General features: G+C 42.9%; 1 protein-coding gene across 27 annotated transcripts in view; it reads right to left on the bottom strand.

Annotated features, from left to right (window-relative positions):
- PCBP3 (poly(rC) binding protein 3) overlaps positions 1 to 16,310 on the bottom strand; it is a 206,755-nt gene that overhangs the window by 127,026 nt on the left and 63,419 nt on the right. The gene's annotated exons all lie outside the window — the stretch shown is intronic.

Here is a 16,310-nt window from a genome sequence, read left to right as displayed (position 1 = left end):
AGTGTGAACTCCAGCCTGTCCAGCACCAAGGCTGGACCCATTTCTCCACAAGCTTGTTCTGTGCTAGGCCCCTTGCACAGAGCTGCAACACAGCATAGTCGCTTCCCTGGCAGTGAGCAGAGCTCACTGGTCAAGTGAATGCTTCTGTGAAGAGTGCAAATGCTCCCAGGGGAACAAAGGATTCTTCCTACTTGGAGAAAGATCAGGAGTCATCTTGAGTCTGTGCCCTTGAATCAGAGCCAGGGTCTAAAAGCTTTTACGGAACCACATGCATCACAGTCATCAATATGCCATTAGATACTGGACATTAATTCCCTGAGAGTATTTCTGAACCTTTGAAAGGATTAACCCTTTACCCTAAAATCCCCAACCCATCTCCATAAACTCTAGCTGCCAGTTCTTTCTCTACTTAAATGAGACACTGATTTTAGTTTGCCATCTTTGTTAGGGGTCCTTGACTAAAGCTGTTTTGCAAGTGATCCCTTCTTAAACATTGGGGGGTTTTTTGTTGTTTTTTGCTTTTTGGCTCACACCTGGTGATGCTCAGGGGTTACTCCTGGCTCTGCACTCAGAAATTACTCCTGGCAGTGCTCAGGGGACCATATGGGATGCTGGGAATCAAACCCGGGTCGGCTGCGTGCAAGGCAAATGCCCTACCCACTGTGCTATCACTCCAGCCCCAATCTTCTTAAACATTGGAAGGGATCCCTTCAGCTTCCAAAAGTTCTCTGGTACACAAGTCTCAAGCCACAAAAACAGCAGTGTTCCCCTCCCAAACCGTTAGATCAGCATGGGGTCTTAAAAGAGACAAAGACCAAAAGGACTCACAGGAGCACAAGAGCCTCCAAGAGAATTATGCCATATTTTAGAATCACTTCACCTTCCCGCCTGCTGCACAAGGGCTCCCCTGTCCCTCATCCTTCTGAGACCTCCTCCCCAGACCCACGCTGAGATCCTAGGCCCACTCCTTCCAAACAGTGTGAATCTAGTCTTTGTCCAGATCTGGACCTCTCACATAGCTTGTGTTATTCTCTGCTCTGAGGAAAGAAGAAGGCAAGTGTTGCCCCTCCTCCTGAGGACAGACCTTTCTGCTATCTTAGGCACTAGGGAGCAGGACCTGGCTCTTCAGTCAGGGACATCCTGGCCAGGAAACAACTCTGGGTAAATTTGTCACTCTTACCTCTCCATCGCAGTGCTTCCTCACCTGTGAGCAGCCAGCTGGCCAGGGCTGCATGAGCAGTCACTGTGGCACAGTGATCCATTAGCCCATACTACTGACACTCCGGCACTCTGCACACTCCAGAGTTAGCCTTACTCTCTAACTACAGGCCGTGGCACTCACTGCAGGACTGTCACCTCCAGCATCTAGGTATATGCTCCCAGTACTATAATCCATGGGGGCTGGAGCAATAGCACAGCGGGTAGGGCGTTTGCCTTGTACACAGCCAACATGGCCGACCCAAGTTTGATTCCTCTGCCCCTCTCGGAGAGCCCGGCAAGCTACCGAGAGTATCTCACCCGCACGGCAAAGCCTGGCAAGCCTGGCAAGCTACCTGTGACGTATTCAATATGCCAAACACAGTAACAACAAAGACTCATGATGGAGACATTACTGGGCCCGCTCGAGCAAACCGATGAACAACTGGAGGACAGTGACAGTGACAGTGACTATAATCCATATTGGCCAAGTGCAATCTAGGACCAAGCTGACTTGGTATCAAAAAAGAATCATGTGCAATGGCCCAAAACCTGTCAGTGTGGGGTCAGAGGAACTCACTGAGAGTGCAGATCCCTAGGCCTCACAGCTTCTAGCTAAAATCTGTAATTTTTAGAACCCCAGTGATAATGAACACATTAATGTTTGATAAGCCCTGGCCTCGATTCCTAGTGACATGAAGTATTCCAGCTCCCAGTTCAGAATTAAAACACCCCATTTCTTTTCCTGCTATTAATAACGTTGATACACATCTGGTTAACATGAGGAGTGCATACAGACTAACTTCATAGCCTACAAAGGCAAGTTGTAGACAAGGAAGAAGTCCATTGACAAATCATATAACCAGGCAATCCTATGTCATTTTCTTACCACCCTCCAAAAAGAATTTCCCCTCTGGGTAGTCAGGGTTTTCAGAGACAAATATTGATTTTTTAAAAATAAACATCCAATTCCTGGACTAAGTCCCAAAGGAAATGAAACTATCAAACTGAGAAATGAGAGCAGAGATTGTCTGGTGTTTTCTGACGTCTTCTGAAAGCGCTGGGCTCACCCCCCACACACATCCTCTGTACCTGGGGTCCTCTCACTCCACCTCACCCTCGACAGACTTCAGCTTCAGATATAATCTGCTAAAAGGCATGCCACTTGGGATCTGTGCTAACAGAACCAGCACTTGCTGATTAAGTCAAAAACTCTATTTTTCATTCTAGACCATTAACTCCATGGGGAAGGAGGAGGGGAGGATTGGAGGAGATGGAGTGTGGTGGGAAAGAAAAGTGGGGCAGTGGACAGCAGGGATGGACAGAAAAGCTGGCAATAAGGAACTCCCCCCCGCCCCCCGCAGCCAGCAGTGTGTTACAAGGGCTAGGAAAGCAACCAGGTGGGATACGGATAGTCTGAACTCACCAAAGGTCTGAGTAATGGGAGGTGCACAACCCAACTCCAGGCTCCCTGCAGTCTTAGACACAAGTGCCAGTGTAGATTTGCTGAGGTCACTGCTGACAGAGCAGCATGCTGTGGGACCGAGGGCGTTTCTCAAACACAACAGAGAAGGGTTACAGGCACCTGTGTATACACAAGAATGGTGCATTCTAGACGACAGATGAAGATCCTTTCTGAAACACATCTCAGTGACACAGATGGCACATACAAAAGTAACAGTCTATCCCCTGAGATACTCTTTGTGCCTCTCCTACCTCTAAGTGGCCAAGTTCATCACCTGTGACTAAGTCAACATTTTCTATTTGCTGCCTGGACAGGAATCAGGAAAACGTTTTCTGTACCTATGAGCTAAAAATGGTCTTCATGGTTTTAAAATAAAGTGGGAAGAATGTAAGACTGAGACTACATGTAGCCCACAGCAAACTTTTCAGACTCCTGGTTTAAGGCAACCACAGAGGGTCCACATTGGTGGGCATCTTCTCTGCCAACCTCAAACTAAGAAAAATCCCAACATGTCCTGAAAGAGTAAAAGCATATGGAAATATGTTCTCAGTCATCCTAAGAGTCTCAAGGGAAAAACACTCACTGCATTGCTCTTCAGGAGCAGAGAAAGAATCTGAGGAGTGTGCATGGGCTCCAGAACAGCAAAATGAGTCAGGCGGGTCACTTGCCTGTGCCTGACCAAGTCCCCTGCACTACCACAGTCAATCTGGGGTAAGCCTGTAGCAGAAGACATTCTGAGACTAAGAAGGAACAATCAGTTCTGACTGGTTGGGGCCCACATGGGCGTATCCCACTGTTACGTGGTTTCTACATACCAGCAGCAATTGAAACTAATGGGAAAACGCAGTCTGCAAAATGTAAGATTTTTTCAGAAAGACAAGACATTCAACTTGCATGTTTTGAAGAGGACTTCAACTCTTTTCACTATATCTTTTGAGAGATAAAGTGACATGGTAAACTAGGGCACTTTACTGATCATGGAGGACCACATGAAAAATTGCCCATGCTCAAGAAGCAAAATCTAGAATACACCTTGTAGCAGCAATGCCTGCAGTGGATGGGAAGGGCATTTGCCAAGGATTTTCCTGCAACCCCCCTCGCCCCATACTCCCCTCCCACCCAGGACTTCTCTGCAGACTCTGGACTCAACTCACCAAAGCTGGGGTGGCAGTCTTCCTAAGAGGCCCCATGAAGGCTGACTGGTGAGCACTAAATGAGCCCCCAGAAAGGCAGGCAAAGCAGCTTTTGGTTCTCTCCCAATCAATTGGCATAATGCATTCAGCAGCCAGCACCCCATGCTGTATTCCTGCACTATATCACATCCCTCTGTAGGTCATTTGGCTCACAAAATTGATTTAGGAGAGATTATTCAATTCCATTTTACATTTCCATGTTCTGGATCTCAGCCAGCAGCAACTTCTGTTCTTCCAGAGGTCAGGAAGCTCTGGATAAGACTATCTCCGGCTATTGTAAACGGAACTCCACATTCCCTTTATGAATTTCCTGTCAATCTTCAGATGACTTCCCATACGCCTGCCCTTCATTTAGACAGTGTTTTATGTCTCATGTCTCCCTCCTTCCCATATCCAATTACCACCTCAGCAGACAGCTCCCCCTCGGAGCCTTTCTGGGCGCCAGGCAGAGGGAGTGAGGCTGCAGGGAGCAGCAAGCCTGCTGACTGCAGCAAACACAGACGGGTGTGTCCTGCAGTGCCCAAGTTCCTTCTCTTGCTCCCACCATCACAGGCCCTGACTGTTATCTGCAGGAAAACACATTACAGTTATTGCTCCCTTTCCTCATCCATTCTTTGTCTGCCTTTCTCCCAGGCACCAACCACTCCACATTGCTGAGTCCCAGCATCTGATCCCTATCCCCTGTCTGTTCAGTGCTCCCTGGGTAAAGAGCTCCACCAGCTGCGTGGCAGCCACTCTGGAGCACACGTCATCTCCATGAATTCTTGACATCAGAAGGTCTAGCCCCAGGGTCCTATCTCCATACCTTCTTTTCTTTTTTAACTTTTTTATTGAACCACTGTGAGATAGACCATTATAAAGCTATTTGTGATTAGATTTCAGTCATACAGTATTCCCATCACCAGTGTCCCCCGGTGCTCTCCCATCACCCCTAGCCCCCCACTCGCTGCCTGCCTCTATGGCATTTGTTATTCTTCTCTCTCTTTCTCTCTCTCTCCTCCCTCATTCCCCTCCTTCTCTATCTCCTCTTTTGGGCATTGTGGTTTGCAATATTGATACTGAAAGGTTATCAAGAATATCCCTTACCTACTTTTAACCCTCAGATCTTGTCCACTGTGATCATTCCCAGCTATTATTGTCATACTGGTTTCTTCTCTATCCTACCTACCCTCAGCCACACACACACTTGTGGTTAAGAGGACTGGTCAATGATTGGAACTATCCATACCTTCTTTCCAAAGTCCTACGCATCCTTTGAAATGCATGGCAGCCCCAAGCCTCTGTCTCCACCCATGGCCCAGTCCTCTCACCCAAACCGTGGTTTATGTGAAGAATTCTTTTGAATTGCTTTTACAGTTCCCAAAATCATTTGGGAAAATAATTTCTCAAAAAGACTGTAAACATATTCCTGTGGTTCACTAACTATACTGTTTTCCAATCTGGATTCTCCACATTGTTCTTCTGATCTATGTGTCTATCTTCTGACAATATATTTAGTCTTAAATTATTACAGCAATAAGTCTGAAAACTGAGAAGACTGATCCATCTTGTTTAATTCTTCCCTTTCAAAATTGTTTTGAATACCCTAGTACCTTTTTCCCCCCATTTATCTTAGAATAATCTTGTCTCTATATAAACATTTGCTATCATTTTAATAGAACTGCATTAAAACTGCATAATAACATGGGAAGAACCATAATAATTTGGGAAGTGATATCTTTACTAATCCATGAAAGTGGTATGCTATCTATTTAAGCAGTCTATTTAGATACCCACTGTACTATCTCTCTGGGACAGCTTAGTTATCAAGATAGAACTTACTGTCTTGTCTTGTATGTATTCACCAAACAAGTAGGAAGCCCATGGCTCTCTCTCGCCACCTGGGTTAGGTGGTCTCACACCACTTCCCCACTCGGGATGACCAATGCCATGGGCAGACAAAAGAGGAAACGAGGGCCATGCTGGTTGGTGATCAGTTGCCATTTATTCCATTCTCCCCACACGCCTGTTCCAATCTCATTAAGCTCCCCATTCCAGTCTCACACTGCCCCTCATTCCCATCTCCTCCAGTCTCCCTCACTTGGCTCTCCATGCTCTGACTCAACGCCTTAGTCTCTCTCTCATCTTTCTCAATCTCCCAGCATTGGGGGTAGCCACCACACCTAGGTCAGGTAGCACAGTCAAAATATCAAAGCCCTTGCTGATTGCCTGCAGCCAGGAGTCCTGGCTCAAGGGCGGAAATATCACCTAGGGGGTTTTCTCCTTTCCTTACTCCAATAACTTAATTGACATCTCAATTCTACTTCTTAATATTAGCTATTTTGTATGGACACGGTAAGAGATACATAAAGTTTGTAGGGTGGCTCTTCTGGGAACATCTCACTATAGATCCCAGACTACAATGCTCAGGCCAGATTAATCTTTCCTAACCCTAGCAGGGTCCTAATCTAGTTGTTACTTTTGGAACATGACAGAATTTGTCCATGACCATGCTCTTAACTTACAAGCTCACAGCTTGCCCTGGGTCCATCCAGTCTCTTGTCAGAATTCTGTTTTTGGAGTGCTAGGAACTAAGGGCAACTGAGGATTAAGTCAAGAAAACAGATGTCCACAAGTGAATATTATTCGGAGTCAATTAACTTGGGAGTTTTATAACTCCCAAGTTACAAAAGCATAGCATTAACTGTCTTCCTATGTCTATACAAAGGACATTGCTCTGAATTAACTATGCAGAGGATTTAAGGAGAAGAGAAAAACAATATTTACAAGTTAACAGAGTATGATTAGGAGATAAAGGTGATTGACTGGTTGGGGAAGCAGAGCACAAAGAAAGAGGTTACAAATAAACACAGAGGAATGGGAGTGCCTTAGGAGCACTGTGAATGGATGCAACCCAATAAACCTAAGCTCCCTGTGGCAAGGCAGAAAAGACAAACCAATGTTATCCTACATCCTTGAAAACTGAAAAAAAATAGATGAGGTGATTTCAGAAGCTGGGCAAAGGCTACTCAAGTCTATAAGATCTATCAAATCTATAATAAGGTTTCTCTATATTTCCCCTGACTTTCTTAATAAGAGCACTTTCGAGACAGCATGTCAAGGAGGAGGTTCGTGCAGAAGGCCACAGCATACTGACTTGGTGAGAAACATCAGTGCTCAAGCAAACTGAGTAAGGTGGAGGTTGTAAAGAGGCATGATGAAGAAAGTTTCTGAAAAGAGTGACTCATTAATAAAAGCTGGGTACCCTTCTGGCCATTTCTAAGAAAAGCCTAAAACTCATTGTGGCATAGCAAGAACTCACTGGTCATAAACTGAACAGTTCTCATTGCCCAACAAAGGGTTGAGAGAATTTAGAGCAGGCAGAGTGGAGTGTCCCAACTGAACCAAGACAATAAACAGAGACAGCAGAAGGGCTGCAGCTCAAAATCATGGTTATCTCAAGAGTAGAAGATACTCTACATTCAACGTAAAATAGCTCAAACTGAAAACCACAAGTAATTTATCTGCATAAAGAAACAAAGTCCAATACTGAAAATAAATGACAAAATCTAGACACTGACTATAATACTTAAAATATCTACCCTCCAACTAAAAGTTTAGTCCTACAGAGAAGTAAGAAGGAGTGACCAAAACCAAGAGCCAAAGCAATATAAAGAGACTCTGAAAGGCAGAGATGATGAACTGTCTAAATAGACATTAATTTTATAGAATACTACACAGCCGCTGGAAAAAATGAAGTCATGAAATTTGCTTATACATGGATGGACATGGAGAGTATCATGTTGAGTGAAACAGTAAGAGGGAGAGGGACAGATATAGAATGCACTCATTTGCAGAATATAAAAAAAATAATTAGACTCATACCCGAAGACAGTAGAAACAAAGGCCAAGAGAACTAGATCATGGCTGAAAGCTTGCGACAAGTGTAGGGGTCAAGGATGATCACTCCACAGCTTGGAAGCTTGCCTCATGTGCTGTGGGAGAAGATTGTTGGGATGGAAAAGGGACCACTAAGTCAATGATGGTTGGAGGGATCACTCAGGATGGGAGAAGTGTGCTGAGAGTAGAGTAAGGACCAAACTTGATGGCCTCTCAGTATCTGCATTGAAAACCATGCTGCTCAAAAGTAGAGAGAGTTAAAAGGAAGGTGCCTGCCACAGAGGCAGGGAGTGGGGTGGGTTGGGGTGGCAGGAGGGATACCCAGGACATTGGTGGTGGAAAATGCACACTGGTGGAGCGACGGGTATTTGATCACTGTATGACTGAAACTCGATCATGCAACCTTTGTAACTGAATCTCAGTGATTCAATAAAAAAGGAGAAAAATAATTGTAGGGGTGAGGGATGGAGGGCAGTTAGGACAGAGAAGAGACCATTATGACAAAGATAGTTAAAAATGATCACTCTGGACAAGAACTGAGTGCTGAAAGCAGGCAAAGTGATACACACGATAATCTTTCAATATTTGTATTGCAAACCACAATGCCTAAAAAGGAGAGAGAGAGACAGAGACAAAGACAGAGACAGAGAGAGTCTGCTATAGAGGTGGGCTGAGGGGGAGGGAAACTGGAGACAGTGGTGGTGGGAAATGTACACTGGTGGAGAGTTGGGTGTTGGAACATTATTTGACTGAAATCCAATGGTGAACAACTTTGTAACTGTGTATCTCATAGTGATTCAATAGAAAAGGGGAAACTTTTACATATATATACATATATATATAAAACTAGAAATAAAATGAAAAATTAATTAAATTAAATAACCATTATGAATGTGTACAAGTGTCTAAAAAGATAATATAAACATAACAGGACAAAAAATGCTGGAACTCTTTACAATAGCCAGAATCTGGAAAAAACCTGAGTGCCTGAGAACAGATGACTGGTCAAAGAAACTTTGGTACATTTACACAATGGAGTACTATGTAGCTGTTAGAAAAGATGGAAGTCATGAAATTCACATACAAGTGGTACTACATGGAAAGTATCGTGTTAAGCGGAATGAGTCAGAAAGAGTGGGATAGACACAGAAAGATTGCATTCATCTGAGGAACATAAAGCAACAAAATGGGAGACTGACACCCAGGAGTGGCTGAGATTAGTACCAGGAATTTTGCTCCATGACTTGGAGGCCAGCCACACGTGCTAGGGGAAAAGGAAGCTCAGATAGAAAAGAGAGCACCAAATAAAGGGTGTTGGGAGGATCCTCCCATGCTGAAAGTAGACTATAGACCAAACATGATTGCCACTCAATGCCTCTCTTGCAAACCACAAGACCCAAAAGGAGAGAGAGAGAACAAAAGGGAATGCCCTGCCACAGAGGAAGGGTGGGATGGGAGGTGGGAGGGATGCTGGGACCCGTGGTGGTGGAGGATGGGCGCTGGTGGAGGAATGCGTACTTGATCATTGTATAACTGAAACCCAAGCACAAAAATTTGTAAGTCTATAACTGTACCTCATGGTGTTTCACTAATAAGAAAAAAATGCTGCAAATTAAACAGTCAACAAGTGGAATAGACAGCTAATTAGACAGAATAGGTAGAGTGCCTGCCTTGCATGCAGCAGACCCAGGTTCAATTCCTGACACCCCATATGACCCCTAAGTACTGTTCACAGAGTGATCCCTGAGTGCAGAGCCAGGAGTAAGCCCAGGGTACTGCTGGGTGTGGCCCATGAACAAACAAAAAGATAAATACATGATGATGATGATGATGATGTACAAAGGTGAATAACTATCTAGACGTCACTGTCCTCCCATTATTCATCAATTTGCTCGAGTAGGCCTAGTAACATCTCCATTGTGACAACTGTTACTGTGTTTGACATATCGAATATGTCAGGGGAGTTTGCCAGGCTCTGCCTTGTGGGCGAGATACTCTAGCTTGCCGGGCTCTCCGAGAGGGGTGGAGGAATCGAACTCGGGTCGGCCAGGTTGGCCGCTTGCAAGGCAAACGCCCTACCTGCTGTGCTATCACTTCAGCCCTATCTAGACATAGACAATAAAAAAGATAAACTCATCAGGGCCAAGTGAGATGAAGAATGCAATTTTTTTAACATTAAAATTCAGTAAGTTTAAAGCAAAATATTTACATGACAAATAAAAATAACCTCTCATGGTCCCAAAAGGTACAGGGAAAGCATATTAAAAATTTTAACATACATTCATGTTATTTTAAAAATTAAATAAGCTGACAATATCTTATAATGAATGGCGAATGTTTTTCCTAAGATTAAGAGTAAAGCAGAAACCTCCACTCTTTCTACTTTTATTCAGTATCATAAGGAGACATTACACAATAAGGTGAGTAAATAAACAAAGGACATACATATTAGAAAGAAACAAGTAAAACTATTAGCAGATGACAAGATCATAGGGAAAAGTTAATTTAAAATAAGTTGAGACCAGGTGTGTGGACCCCAGGAGCCAACAACACCCATTCCCCAGCCCATCCCCCACCTGAACCCCGGCCTCCAACCCAAAGGGAAGCTCCACCTCCCAGCAATTTGCCCAGAAACTTCCCTCCCCTGCCAGCCATCTCCTCCAACGTGCCAACCTAACTTCTCAAACCAGGTGTGTGGACTCCCAGTGTGGGCCCCAGGTCTACCCCTCATGGCATACCTTTAAAATTTCTAACCACCAAACCATGTGAACATTATTGCATCTCCTCGAAGAAGTTACTTCATCTACACCTTACATTTGAGGTATTAGTTAACCTAGGCCTCACAGTTCTGTATCTATCCATAATCCATGGTAACACACAAGGACAGCCCCACTGCAGGCGCCAAAACATACAACACACAGGGAAAAACTACAAAATGCAAAGGTTACAATGGTAAAATAACACAGAAACTCACAAGGCTTAGTGAGTGAAGTTGCTAACCCAGATGATCAAACATTAAAAATGAACTATATAACCTCTCAGAAAAGTAATTTAGAATGGAGCTCTTAAGGATTAATACGAAGTTCAAAGAAGCAATGGAACACACTGATGATAAAATATAAGAAGATATGAGAGCAGAAATGAGAAAAAATGCAAACTAAAATACAAGCAGAAATAACTGACCAAAAATACTTGGTAGGTGAAATGAAAAACTCAGTGGAGGTCTCAGCAGCAGAGTAACAGCTGCTGAGGACAGAATCAGTGAGCTCCAAGATGAGTGCAGAGAATCTCCAGACAACAGCAGAAAATGGAAAGGAGCCTCAAAATAAACCAACAGATAACAAGAGAAAATCAGGATGAAGCCAAGAGGAATAACATAAGAATCACTGGAGTCCCAGAGGGACAGGAAGAAAATCCTGATGAAGAAGAAACTGTCAAGGACATAACTGCTGAGACGTTCCCAGGGTTGGAGAGTGAGTGCATACAAGCTGATTCAGGAGGCCCAAAGGGTACCAGGTAAAGGAAATCCAAAGAGAAAAACTCCAAGACACAACCTTATCAGAATGACAAAAACCATAGATAGAGATAAAATTTTGAAAGCAGAAAGATCAAAGAAGGAAATTTCTTAAAAAGGAGCATCCTTAAGATTTACAGCAGACTTACCTGACAAAACTCTCCAGGCCCAAAGACAGGGGGATATGTGAAAAAACTCAATTAAATGAATGCCTCACCAAGAATACTCTACCCAGCTAGTCACTCACTCATTCTTGAAGGAACAATACACAGCTTCAAAACCAAACAACTCAGGAACTTCATAGACTCAAAACCATGGCTTCAGGATAAGATGAGTCAAGCCCCCACAAACATACAAAACTACTACAGAAACATGGGACAAAACCCCCTAACAATAATTTCTCTCAATGTCAATGGGCTAAATGCACCAATTTAAAGACACAGAATGACAGGATGTATCTGAAAACTGAACCCAACATTCTGCTGCCTGCAAGAAACACATTTGAACAGTCAGAGCAAACACAGAATCAAAGTCAAAGGATGAAAAACAATTCTACAAGCAAACAACTCTCTCAAAAAAGCTGGGGTGATCATATTAGTATCAGACTACATAGACTTCAGACTGAAGAAGATTACAAGAGACAGTGAAGGTCATTTCTTAACGATCAAAGGATCTGTACATCAGAAAGAACTCACACTCTTAAATGTATACGCATCTGATGAGGGACCAGCAAAATACTTAAAACAACTGCTCATAGATTTGAACAGACACTGATAGCAACACAATGATAGTATGAGACTTCAACACTGCTTTATCACCTCTTGATAGATCAACCAGACTCAAGCTCAGTAAGGACATACTGGATCTGAGGGAAGAAATGGAAGTCAGTAGATACATATAGGAGCGATAGCACAGCGGGTAGGGCGTTCACCTTACATGTGGCCAACATGGCTGACCCGAGTTCGATTCCTCCGCCCCTCTCGGAGAGCCCGGCAAGCTACCGAGAGTATTCGATATGCCAGACACAGTAACAACAAAGTCTCCAATGGAGACGTTACTGGGCCCGCTCAAGCAAATCGACGATCAACGGGAGGGCCTTTATTTCATCCCCAAAGAGCTGAATATATATTCTTCTCAAGTGCACATGGGACATTCTCCAAGATAGACGAATGCTGGGCCACAAAACACACCTCCATAAAATTAAGAGGATAGAAATTGTATCAACAATCTTTTCAGACTATAGCACTCTAGCACTGTACTCCTGTTGTTCATCGATTTGCTCAAGTGAGCACCAGTAACGCTTCCTTTGTGAGATTTGTTGCTACTGTTTTTGGCATGTCGAATACACCATGGGGAGCTTGCCAGGCTCTGCTGTGCAGGAGGGATACTCTCAGTAGCTTGCCTGGCTCTCCAAGAGGGATGAAGGAATCGAACCTGGGTCGTCTGCATGCAAGGCAAACGCCCTATCCGCTGTGCTATCACTCTAGCACTTTCAGACCATGGTGCACTGAAAATAGAATCACACAGAGAAACAGAAATTCAAATCAAACACCTGGAAATTAAACAGCTCACTACTGAATAACCAGTGGCTTAGAGAAGAAATAAAAAGATTCCTGGAAACAAATGAGAATGAAGACACCAGTTACCAGAACTTATGGGACACAGCAAAAGCAGTGTTAAGAGGAACGATACAAGCATTCCTCAGGATGGAAGAATGAGCCCACATAAGTAACTTAACTTCACAGCTTAAGATCTTGGAAAATGACCAGCAAAAGGAGCCTAAACCAGGCAGGAGGAAAGAAATAACAAAACTCAGAGCAGAAATGAATGACATGGAAACCAAAAAAAAAAAAATCCAAAATATCAATGAAACCAAGAGCTGATTTTTTAAGAAAATAAACAAGATAGATAAATTACTAGCAAGACTCACAAAGAAACAGAGAGACCCCTAGTAAACAGAATCAGAAACAAAAAGGGGGGCATCACAACAGAACTCACAGAAATTCAAAGGGTAGTCAGAGATTACTTTGAGAATCTTTATGCCACAAAACAAGAGAACCTCAAAGAAATGGATAAACTCCTGAACTCCTATAATCTCCCAAAACTGACCCAAGAAAATCTGGAATACCTGATCAGACCTATCACTACCAAGGAAATTAAAATAGTAATCAAAAGTCTCTTTTGTTTTTTGGGAAAAAAAATCCCTGGCCCAGATGGATTCACTAGTGAATTCTTCCAAATTCTTTGAAGAGAACCTACTCCCTATCCTTTTCATGCTTTTCCAGGAAACTGAAGAAACAGAAACACTTCCAAACAGTTTCTATGAGGCAAATATGACTCTCATACCAAAAGCAGACATACAGCTCACAAATAAGAGAATTACAGGCCGATATCCCTGATGAACACAAAGGCAAAGATCCTCAATAAAACACTAGCAAATAGGATCCAACAAATCATCAAAAAGATCTTACACCATGACCAAGTAGGATTCATCCTGGGGATGCAAGGATGGTTCAGCTCTCACAAGTCAATCAACATAATATGCCATATCAACAAAAGGAAAGATAAAAAATATATGTTCATATCAATAGATGCAGAAAAGGCATTTGACATGATCCAGCACATATTAATTATAAAAAATAAAAACCTCTCAACAAAATGGTAGTCAAAGGAACTTTCCTCACTATAATCAAAGCCTTCTACCACAAGCCCACAGAAAGCATTATTCTCAATGAGGAAAAACTAAGAGTCTTCCCTCTAAAATCAGGAATAAGACAAGGTTGCCCACCACAAGGTGTGTGGTGTGTCTCACCACTTCTATTCAATATAGTACTGGAAGTACTTGCAATAACAGGCAAAAAAACAAAAAAAGGTATCAAGGCCATCCAAAGGAAGAAGTTGAACTATCACTATTTGCAGATGACATGATACTATACTTAGAAAATTCTAAAGTCTCTACCAAAAAAGCTCCTAGAAACAATAGGTTTGTATAGTAAAGTGGCAGGTTACAAAATCAATATCCAAAAGTCCATGACTTTCCTATATACAAATAATGAAAGAAAAGAAAGAGATATTTTTTAAAAATCCTGTTCACAGTAGTGCCTCAGAAAATCAAGTACCTTGGAATCAGCTTAACTAAAGTGGTGAAGGAGCTTGATCACTTGATCACTTGATACCCCATTACTCATCGATTTACTCGAGCGAGTGCCAGTAACATCTCCATTCATCCCTGTTGCGTGCTAGCATAGCCCAATGGCGTCTGCTCATTCTAGGAACATGCAGAACTTCAAACCAATCATTCAGGGTCTTGACGAAGAAGTCTGACCATCTTGTAAGTGGGCGTCCATGCGATCTTTTGACGTCCTGTGGAATCCAGTCAGTAATGGCTCTAGTCCAGCAGTCGTCTCTAAACCTCTTTACATGTCCAGCCCATCTGATTTTTGATGCCTTGGAAAATGAGACAGCGTCCCTGATTCTTGAGTGTTGATGGAGATCGGAACTCCGGATTCTATCTCTCGTTTGAGTGAAGCGTGATACTCCAAGCATAGCTCTTTTGATTCCTCTTTGAGAGATTCGAATAGCATTCTCATCCTGTTTTTGTAGGGCCCAGGTCTTTGAGGCATATGTTAATGCAGGAAGAACAGTGGAATCAAAGAGATGTGCTCGGAGTTGGAGGTTCTTTGTCCTCTTAGTTATTTCTTCAACACTCTTGAAGGCATTCCAAGCCGCTCTCTTCCTTCTGCGTAACTCAGGTGCCAGGTTATTCGTCATGCTGATTTCTCGACCTAGATATATATAACTGTTGCATTCGGAGATGGTGGTTCCATTGAGAGTGAATGGAACATCAGGAACAAGACTGTTTCTCATGAACATTGTCTTCGTGAGATTCAGTTGTAATCCGACCTTTCCGCACTCATGGTCGAAGTTGGTTAGCATTTGTGCCATTTGGCTGATGTTTGCTGTTATTAGAACAATGTCATCAGCAAAGCGGAGGTGGTGTAGTTGCCAACCATCTATCTTCACTCCCATTCCTTCCCATTCCAGTCGTCGCATGATGCTCTTGAGGGTGGCACTGAAGAGTTTTGGTGAAATGGTATCATCCTGCCGAACCCCTCTCTTGACATGAATGATTACTTCTTTGTAGAATGGTGAGATCCTGGTAGTGAATCTGTAATAGAGCTCATGGAGGATCCTGATGTATTGAGTTTGTACACCCTGATTGGCTAGGGTTTCGATGACTGCTTCCATCTCAACAGAATCAACGTTAGACAGAGCGGCATCTTGAACTCATGTGAAGGAGCTATACAAAGAAAACTACAAAACACTACTTTAAGAAGTAAAAAGGGCACTGGGAAATGGAGACACATCCCCAACTCATGGATCAGGAGGATTAACACTGTCAAAATGGCAATACTCCTGAAAGATTATACAGATTCAATGTGGTCCCTAAGGATACCCATGACATTTTTTCAAAGAAATAAACAAAATACTCCTGAAATTCATATGGAGCAATAAACCCCCACAAATAACTAAAGCAATCCTTTGGAAAAAGAAGATGGGTAGCATCACATTCCCCAACTTCAAACTGTTCTACAAAGCAGTAACAATTAAAACAGCATGGTATTGGAATAGAAATAGACCTGCAGACCAATGGAGCAGAGTTGAATATTCTGACACAGACTCTTAAGTATATGATCACTTAGTCTTTGATAAAGGAGCAAGCAATGTGAAGTAGAACAAGGAAAGTCTCTTCAACAAGTGGTATGGGAAAACTGGACAGGTACATGCAAAAAAAAAAAAAACCCCAAACATAGACCTCTGTCTAATGCCAAGCATAAAATTCAGATCAAAATGGATTAAAGACCTCAATATCGAGACCTGAATCCATAAGATACATGAAAGTAAAAGTAGGAAGAACCCTCCCTCCGTGATACTGAAGCTAAAGGTATCTTCAATTATAAAACACTACTGAGCAGCAAATGTAAAAAAATATAAACAAATGGGACCACATTAAACTAAGAAGCTTCTGCACCTCAAAAGAAACAGTGACCAAAATATAGAG

Source organism: Sorex fumeus, unplaced genomic scaffold (assembly GCF_029834395.1).
Source record: "Sorex fumeus unplaced genomic scaffold, SorFum_2.1 ptg000041l, whole genome shotgun sequence".
Taxonomy (NCBI): Eukaryota; Metazoa; Chordata; class Mammalia; order Eulipotyphla; family Soricidae; genus Sorex; species Sorex fumeus.
The sequence above is the reverse complement of the archived record's forward strand: the minus strand, read 5'-3'. Positions and strand labels throughout refer to the sequence as shown.